Raw genomic sequence first — 8,611 nt, 5'->3', positions numbered from 1 at the left:
TTTAAATATTTATTTATTTATTTGAAAGAGAATGAGCGGGAGGGGCAGAGGGAGAGGGAGAGAGAAACTCAAGCAGACTCAGTGCTGAGTGGGAGCCAATGCCAAACTTGATCCCACAACCCTGAGATCATGACCTGAGCCGAAACCAAGAGTCGAATGCTTAATGGGCTGCACCACCCAGGCACGCCTCAGTCTTTTAAAGTGTACAATTCAGTGTTCTAATATATTCAGAGTTGTGCAACCATTACCACTATCTAATTTCAGGACATTTTCATCCCCCCAAAGAGAAACTCTATACCCTTTAGCAGTCACTCTCAAACCCCTTTCCCCCCAACTTCTGGCAACAACCACTATCTACCTGGTCTCTATGGATTTGTTTATTCTGGACATTTCATATAAACAGAGTCATGCAATATGTGGTCTTTTGTTAACGGGCTTCTTTCACTTAACATGATGTTTTCAAGGTTCATCCATGTTATAGCATGAATCAGTTCTTCATTCCCTTTCATTGACAAATAATATTCCATTGTATGGATATACCGTATTTTATTTATCCATCAGTTGATGGACATTTGGGTAGTTTCCACTTTTTAGCTATTATAAATAGTGCTGCTAAGAACATTGTGAGAATTTTTGTGTGGATATATGTTTTTATTTCTCTTGGGTGTGATATTGCTGGGTCATATGGTAACTCTATGTTTAACATTTTGTGGAACTGTCAAACTATTTTCCAAAGTGGCTGCACTATTTTATAATCCCATCAGCAGCCTGTGAGAGTTCCAATTTTTCTGCATCCTCACCAATGTTGTTATTGTCCATCTTTTTTATTATAGCTGTCCTAAGTAGGTGAAAAGTGTTATCTTGTGGTTTTGACATGCATTTCCTTAATGGCTAAGGATGTTGAAAATCTTTTCATGTGCTTATTAGCCATTTGTACATCTTCTTTGAAGACACGTTGATTCTAACCTTTTGTCCACTTTTAATTGGATTATTTGTTTTTTATTGTTGGGTTGTAAAAAGTTGTTTAAACTAAAAAAAAATGTAGGTAATTCAAAAATAATTTTGAAGAAAAATTAAGTGAAATGGTGTAAGGTCCTTCGTGTTTCAGGAGTTTGAGTAGAAGGGTTATGCGGAGGCTCAATGAGCCCAGAAGGTGACATACTTCCATTTCTTGGATGGGAGTGTCCAAAGAAAAACCCAGCCCTTGAGTGAGGATAAGGAGCACAACAACTTTTTGGTGGAAAGCCACCTGGGGAGGAGGAGGGGGGTTCATCCAGTCTTTGTGGAACAGAGGGGTTCGTTTTATGTGTCAACCTGGCTAGGCTATAGTACCCAGTTATTCAATCAAACACTAATCCAGGTGTTGCTGTGAGGTGTTTTGTGGACGTGGTTAACCTCTATAATCAGTTGACTTTAAGTAAAGGAGATTATCCTCAATGATCATCCAATTAATTGAAGGGCCTTAAGAGAAACACCTAGGTTTTCCTGAGGAAGAAGACTGCATTCATAGTCAGTCTATGTATTATAGCTTAAGCCCCTGCCTGAGAGTTTTCAGCCTGCATGCCTGCCTTACACATTTCAGACTTGCCAGAACTCAAAGTCATAGAAGCCAATTCCTTGAGATAACTCTTTATATATGTATGCATAGGTAGGCTACTGGTTGTGTTTCTCTGCAGAACTCTCACTGATACAGGGAGGAAGTACATGTCTTCTTGTCCTGAACTTCCCATTTGAATCTATTGGAAACACCAGATTTGTCTGACAGGAAGGGGCACAAAGACCCTCCCATCTCAGAAGACACAGCACCCCACGCCCAGAGCAACTGCTCCCTGAAAACTGCTCCAACTGGATCATCATCTAGAAGCTCAAGTTTAATTATTGCTTCCATTGTTCTTTGTCTCATGCTTGCAATCTCTTGTCTTGAGATAAAAAGGTTTCTTTCAGCCTCCTGTGCTCTTGTCCAATGATCATGACCTTTTAGTTCAAGGGAAGTAATTGGGTTTTGAGAAGGATAAATGATGCTTTCCAGCTTTTCTTCAAGGTCTTTGACTTGCACTCTGAAGGTCTTCAACGCTTCATTTGCATGCTCATCTTGTCATTTGCTTTAGGACTTTCCTTCTCTTGCTCCAAGTAATGATCTTCCTGGACTGATAATTTCTCAAGAGACTCCATTTCTTTCTCTTGACAGGTTCAGTCATTTCATTTCCTCTCCCCTGAAGATTTTGATCTGCACTTTTTCAGTGGAGGTTTGCTCAGCCTGAAGAATTTTTTTTTTAAGATTTATTTATTTATTTTAGAGAGAGAGCAGCGAAGAGGCAGAGGGAGAGGGAGAGAATCTCAAGCAGACGTCCCGCTGAGCCCGACGCTCAATCCCATGACCCTGAGATCATGACCCAAGCCAAGATCAAGAGTTGGATGCTCAACCGACTGAGCCACCCAGGCGCCCCTCATCCTGAAGACTTTTAAGATGATCTGTCATGTTGGCTTTTCTGTTCCCTTCTTCAGCAATGTTGATGTAGAATTAATGTCTCTCTCCATCTTGTATGTTTAAATGCACACTCGACTTTTCAACATCAGTCAGTATCCTCCTGGCTCCTCTTGTCTGGTCATAAATACTGTTTCCACCTCCTGATTCCAACCTATTACCCATGTTCCTTTCTCCAAGGTGAGCTATCAGGTCTTTCATCTTTAGCTAACATTCCTCCAGAGACTTGATCTGACTCGTCACACATGCTGTGGAGTTCTGTATGAAGGTCCTGAGTCTTCCTTTTGTTGCCCGTATGGTTTTAAATTTGCTTTTGCGTTTTCCACCTGTACTTTTATAGATTTGGTTTCTCTGTATGGATTTGGCTTTTTATGGATTTTGGATCTTTCTCATGATATAAGAGATTGGCTTATCTTGATCTGAATATTGAGATTTTTTTTTCCTAGCTGGTTTGCTATTGGGCAGAAGATGGACCAAATCATGGGGTTAGATGTACCAGGGCATCAGGCACTTCTGGGCTTTTATCTTCTTTCATCTCAGGGTGAAACTGACAGGAACTTTCATTTTACTAAACTATGCTGAATTGTTAATGCTGTGTTCCTTGACTCTAAGTCCTCCTCCTCCTCCTCTTTCTCTTCCTCCTCCTCCTCCTCTTCTTCTTCTTCTTCTTCTCCTCCTCCTCCTCCTCCTCCCCCTCCTCCTTCTCCTTCTTCTCTTCCTCCTCCTCCTCCTCCTTCTTCTCCTTCTCTCCTCCTCCTCCTCCTCTTTCTTCTTCTTCTGGAATTGACAAAGGAAGTATGAAAAATAAGAACAGGGGAGGAGACTTGCTCTCCAGAAAACAGGATTGCCTAGAAAGCCAATGTAATCAGAGCAATATGTGGCAGAAACTGCTAGTTTACCCCCAATATACATTTTTCTTTTTTTTTTTTTTTAAGATTTTATTTATTTGACAGAGAGAGACACAGCGAGAGAGGGAACACAGTGGGAGAGGGAGAAGCAGGCCTCCCGTGGAACAGGGAGCCCGATGCAGGACTTGATCCCAGGATCCTGGGATCATGACCTGAGCCAAAGGCAGACGCTTAGCGACTGAGCCACCCAGGTGCCCCACATTCTTCTTCTCATCCTTAGTAGAACCCTAGATTTACACTGGGACACATAGCCATTTGGAATTAAGACCACCTCTCTCAGCATATCTTCCAGCTTATTGTGGCCATGTGATTAATTCTGGCAAATGAGATATAGGTAGAAGTGTCCTGTGCAACTTCAGGAAGTGTCCTTTGAGGGAGAGACATAGCTTTCTTTGTCCCTTTCACCTTCTGTTGGTTGAGAGGCAGCCATATGGCTGAAGCTTAAGCAGCCATCTTGGATCAGGAGAGAAAAGCCATCTGTTGAGGATGGTGGAACAAGAGAAAAAGAGCCTGGGTCCCTGAAACTGTGGAGGGTCAAGTCAGCTCTAGATTACTTATCTCTGGACTACACTTATGTGAGAGAGAAATAAATTTTTATTTAGTTTAAGCCACTACCACTTTAATTTTTCTGTCAGTGGTAAACCTAATTCTAATTAATGTTGTATTTGGTATCTAGAAATAGGGCACTGCAAGTGACAAAACTGAGGTGCTTAATTAACGAGTGCATTGGGTTGCAGATGGCAAGGACTCAGGCATTGCAGACTGGAAAGCTTGTGACTCTTGTTATACAGTAGCAAAACATTTGATCAAAAAATTGTGTGTTAGTTGCATATTACTGTGAGGCAAACCATCCCCGAACTTGATGGGTTAAAACAATGAACATTTTACTACCTCTCATGATTCTTTGGGTTGACTGTGATGGTTCCAACTGGGTGGTTCTTCTGCTGGTCTCACAGGGGTCTTTGATGAGTCAGATGGTGGCTGGTGATGGAATATCCAAGGACTTCATTGCATATTTGAGTGGGATGCCTGGAAAGGCTGTGACCTCTTTCTCCATGTGACTGAGCTTGGGCTTCTTTACGTGGTAGCTGTATCCCAATTAGGCAAACGTGAAAGATGCCAGACCTTCTTAAGGTTTTAAAGTTAGTCAAGGACAAGCCCAGATTTAAAGGGAGGGTACTACATGGTTGTGAATACTGGAAGAGGTGGTTTATTGGAGGTAAGTTTCAGGAAACAGCTACCTCACCTTGAAAGGCAAATCATAGACTACTTGAGGTAGCAATGCATCATAGCAATGTAGAAAGATGGGGAAATTTAGTATGTTGATGTTTTCTGGCTCCTTCTTGCTACTTTTAGCAAAATCCTACTAGAGAGAAAGAAATACAGAAACTCAAACTGGAGCTAACTACCCTGTAGAGCTTTACTAAGGGAGGAACGCTTTGCTATTACCTATAATCTGGGTTGACCAAGACTCCTTTAATTTTGAGTTTTGTAGAGTTTTTGCAGGAGCCAATTGCTTCCGCACCGAAGCACTTAAGAGGGTTAACTGCAAAGTGACAGTCATAGGAGGAGTTAAGACAAGTGCCCTCTTCAGAAAAGCAGTGGGCCTGTTGGCAAGGAAGGATGGTGCTTTCCCACCCAAGTGTGTTGTTTCAGATGGTCTGAAGAGAGCCATCATCCAGTTGGGAGAATGGCCAATAAGGAAAAGTTCAGAGTTTTCAGGCTTGAAAAGCATGTCCAGATAAGGTCTTTGGCTGTGGTTACTCACATTGGAACTGACTAGAACCAAATAGACCAAAGGTCTACTAAATTTTTAAGGAATTGTGCTATCAAGGAAACCTCAAACCCACCCTGTAGAAGCCTCTGATTGCTCAACCCTCACAATACTCCTTGGGTCCTTGAACTTGCGCTAGGCGGAAGTAGACTTGGATGACTGAATTTTTCAAAAAGGGTAGGCTCTCTCATGTTCTTTGTGGATGTGGCTATCCAGCCCTGCATGTATGCTGCTTCTCAGAAATGTGGCTGATCTAGGAATTAAGTGAGGACTACTGATTTACTTATTAGTTTAATCAAGTTTTACCAAATGCTTCTTTGTATCAGATATTACATTAGTGCGGGGGATGCAGTTGTAAAAGAAAGGAGAGGCAGCTGAGAGTCCAGAAGGCCTGGTAGGACCCATATTCACTCAGACTCTTCATCTATGGCCATGTCTCCTCAGTGAGGCCTTTTTGAAAGACTCCAGAAGTTCCCACATCTGTCCCTTTTGCTGATCTCAGTGATGTGTATCCCAGCTGCACCAGCTTCCTTGGTCAGTCTTGTTGGATTTTTCCAGGTCATGTCTGTATCTGGGTCTGCCATTGACATTTCCAATACACTGGTTGGCTAGGGTGCAGAGGTTAGGACTCATGGTCCTGGTGTTTTCTAGGCAAAGGGTGACAGTGGACTCTGGTGTCTTGAAAAAGACATCCCCTCTTTTTACCCCTTGATCTGGTTCCTGGGAAGGAAGCAGAAAAATTCACCTTCCAGCCAAGAAACCTCCCAGAAGCAGTGAAGTCACATCATTACAACATTCTTAGTTGATGGAAGTGGGTACTAACTGAGCTCTGCCTGCAAAAAAAGACACCAAGGCCCCAATTCCCTCGCTATGAGGACATGGGTCGCTATCCTGCCACAACTCATGGCTGGAGTTAGAGCTCTGTACTCCCTCTCTCCATGTAGAGAAGATTTATGTGTTTTGACAGGGCACCTGGGTGGTTCAGTTGGTTAAGCATCTGACTCTTGATATCGGCTCAGGTCATGATCTCAGGATCATGAGATCGAGCCCCATGTTGGGCTCCACACTGACTGTGGAGCCTGCCTAAGATTCTCTCTCTCTTTCCCTCTGCCCCTCCTTCCCCGCTCACATGTGTGCTCTCTCTCTCTCTCTTTAATATGTGTGTGTGTGTGTGTACGTGCATGTATGGTTTTGAGAACAGTAACTGAACATGAGAAGGGAATGCAAAGAACTCAGTGTGCCCATCAGATTCAGAGTGACACCAGCAGGAGGGCCTGACCCCTTGAAAGGTCCCTGTGGCCTGTGTAAGGATCTGAATCAGCATGAGTATCATGCCAGCAACAGTCAAGGGTGCCTTCACAAGCACAAGAAAAGATGGTGAGAAGTGGATGGATTTCGTGTGTATTTTGGAGTTTTATTAGCTTATTGATGGACTGGATATAGATCTTGAGGGAAAGGGAGAATTTAGGAAAGGCTCTTAGTTTCTAACTTGAAGTGGAAGCATTTGCATATATATGAATTTATGTATACATTTGCATATATATGAATTTTATATAAATATTATATACATATATATATATACACATACATATATATATTGGGGCACCTGGGTGGCTTAGTTGGTTAAGTGTCCGACTCTTAGTTTCAGCTCAGGTCTTGATCTTGGGGTCATGAGTTCAAACCCTGCATTGGGCTCCATGCTGGGCATGGGGCCTACTTAAAAAAACACAACATATATACATATATATACACACACACACATATATACATATATATGTATATATGCATTTGTTTAAATATATGCAAAATACTTCTAGAGGGCTGTATAAGAATTTCCATGGGAGATGTGATAGATTGCAAAAAGATGGCCACAAATTCCTCCCAATCCTTGTGTGTCTGGCCTTTTGCAATTTGACTTTGCTGTTCCTCCCATCAAGAGGTGGAGCCTGCTTTTTCCCACTCTCAAATCTGTCTGGCCAGGTAACTTGCTTTAACCAATAGAATGGAACTGAAGTGATGTCAGAGCTCTGGGCCCAGGGGGCCTTGCAGTTTCCCTTTCTTACCACCAGGCAGAGAAGCCTCCTTGAGGATGAGAGATCACAAGGAAAGAGAGGCCCGCAGAAAGCCAGCCTGAACAGCCACACATGTGAGTGAGGCCATCTTAGACCTTGTAGCCCCAGTCCATCAGCCATCGGAGCGAAGCAGCATGATTCATGCCAGGCCAGGCCAGACCAGCAGAAGCACCGCCCAGCTGCGTCCAGCCCAAATTACTGACCCAGAGAATCGAGAACAAATACGGTGGTTGTTGCGTTAAGCCACTGAGTTTTGGGCTACTTTATTGCACAGTAATAGATAACTGTTACAGGAGGCAACTGAGTGGCTGAAGAACAGGAATAGGAGAGATTTTCATTTACCCTTTTGTATCATTTGAGTTTTGAAACTCGTGAATATATTACCTATTAATCTTCAAGCACTTTTGTCACATTCGATGAACAAATCTCTTATTTTGAACATGAAGAGTATAGTGTTTGACTCATCATTACCATTGATTTTTTTTTTAAGATTTATTTATTTATTTTAGAGAGAGAGAGGAAGGAGGGTGTGCATGCAACTGGGGGAGGGGCAGAGGGAGAGGGAGAGAAGCCTAAGCCCACTCACCACTGAGCATGGAACCAACTTGGGGCTCGGTCTCACCACCCATGAACTCACAGCCCAAGCTGAAATCATGAGTTGGATGCTTAAGGGTGACCTGAGTCACCCATGTGCCCCACCATTGATTTTTAAATAAACTTTTCTTGAGGCATAACATACCTACAGAAAAGTACACAAGTCATAATAGTACAGCTTGATGAACTTTCCCAAAGTGAACATACCTGTGTAACTGGCACCCAGATCAAGAAACACCACCAGTCTCCCTCAGGCCCCTCCTAGTTGCTACCCACGAGGAGTGTATGTGTATGTGTGTGTGTGTAATATATATATATTTACTTCTATTTATAAATGTATTTACATATATTGCTACTCACAAGGATAAATATATATGTATATTTACTTATATTGCTATCCACAACGGTAAACATATATCTTTACTTCTATTTATAAATGTATTTACATATATATATATTTTTAAAGATTTTATTTATTTATTTGAGACAGAGAGAATGAGAGACAGAGAGCATGAGAGGGAGGAGGGTCAGAGGGAGAAGCAGACTCCCCGCCGAGCAGGGAGCCCGATGTGGGACTCGATCCCGGGACTCCAGGATCATGACCTGAGCTGAAGGCAGTCACTTAACCAACTGAGCCACCCAGGAGCCCTGTTTTTTATTTGTTTAGAAAAACAGTTTCTTTTTCTCACCACTAAATATATTTGAACAAATATTTAAAGAATGTCATTTTAAAGGCACATGGAGTTATCTGCCTTCACGAGAGCACCCGCAGATCACC

The sequence above is a fragment of the Neomonachus schauinslandi genome, chromosome 11, assembly GCF_002201575.2.
Source record: "Neomonachus schauinslandi chromosome 11, ASM220157v2, whole genome shotgun sequence".
Taxonomy (NCBI): Eukaryota; Metazoa; Chordata; class Mammalia; order Carnivora; family Phocidae; genus Neomonachus; species Neomonachus schauinslandi.
The sequence above is the reverse complement of the archived record's forward strand: the minus strand, read 5'-3'. Positions refer to the sequence as shown.